Here is a 1,189-nt window from a genome sequence, read left to right on the forward strand (position 1 = left end):
TTAGAGGATTCATGTTTTTTATTGTCTTGATTTGGTGTGACTAAAGTTTAATTGTTTTTTACTTTAGCTGTTTTTGTAAGTCAAACAAAAGAGGGAGAATGAATGTGGTTGTTTCTAATGGTTTCTTGTTTGTCTACTAGTTTTTGGGTTGCTCTGATGTGCTTATGTTATCAAAGATATTGGTGTTTTTTACCTTATAAACAACAACATGGGAAGATTGTTACTGTAGTCTGTAATTGGTTTGCTGATTTTTTTATTGAAGGAAAAACTTAAGTAACATGTTAAAGATATATTGTCAAGAATATTGTGACTGCAATTGTGCAAACTATACTTTCCATATATAAAAGGATGATTTTATAGATTTCGTGGATTCCCTTCTGCAAATATTTTCCTTCCTTATTCTTCTACAAACAATATACTTTCCCTTCTGCAATTTTTTCCTTCCTTATTCTTCTACAAATAATATTTATTCTCTTTAATACTATATCTTTCCAAAACTAGCCGTACTTATATTGCACTCTTATTGCTTTTAGGGTTAGCCGTCTCATTAAAAAAGTTTGTACACTAAAAGTTTTGAACTTAGGGGTTGTCTAGGCCTCACCTTCATGTATTGTTATTGAGTATCTTTTTCTGTTAATCATTGAAGTTCATTTTCTAATAGCCATTGTAGATCTCTTGAGTGAGGTTGCTTTTCTGATATAGTATTTAGAGGGAGCCTATAAATATATGGTGAATGTGATGGGAACTCACCTCTTAAGGGAGCCTAAGTAATTTATGTTGAGGGGATCTCTTAAAAAACTTGAAAAACCATTATTGTAGAAGTAATAAGAGCTCAAACTTAAGGGGTGCCTAAGTCGAAATTGAATAGTAAGCAATACATGAGCCACTGAAGAGGGAGTCTAGCTATCAGATAAGTACTTTCGTCGTAATTGTTAAACACTTATGTAATGAAGTTTTGTTGCACCGGAGACATTGTCCTTCAAATGTAGGTGAATTTGTATCGAACTGGGTTATTAATCTCTATGTCTTTGCATTTCTACTTACTTCTATGGCTGCTCATTTGTCGTACATATGATTAACGACGTCGAGCTAATTGACATTGTGTTTTGTATTAGATCCACTTGTTTTTAACTTTGCAAGTGAGTTGCAAGCACTATTTTTAACACATCGACCCTACCCTAGAAGCTAT

This window comes from Cucumis melo, chromosome 10 (assembly GCF_025177605.1).
Source record: "Cucumis melo cultivar AY chromosome 10, USDA_Cmelo_AY_1.0, whole genome shotgun sequence".
Lineage (NCBI taxonomy): Eukaryota > Viridiplantae > Streptophyta > Magnoliopsida > Cucurbitales > Cucurbitaceae > Cucumis > Cucumis melo.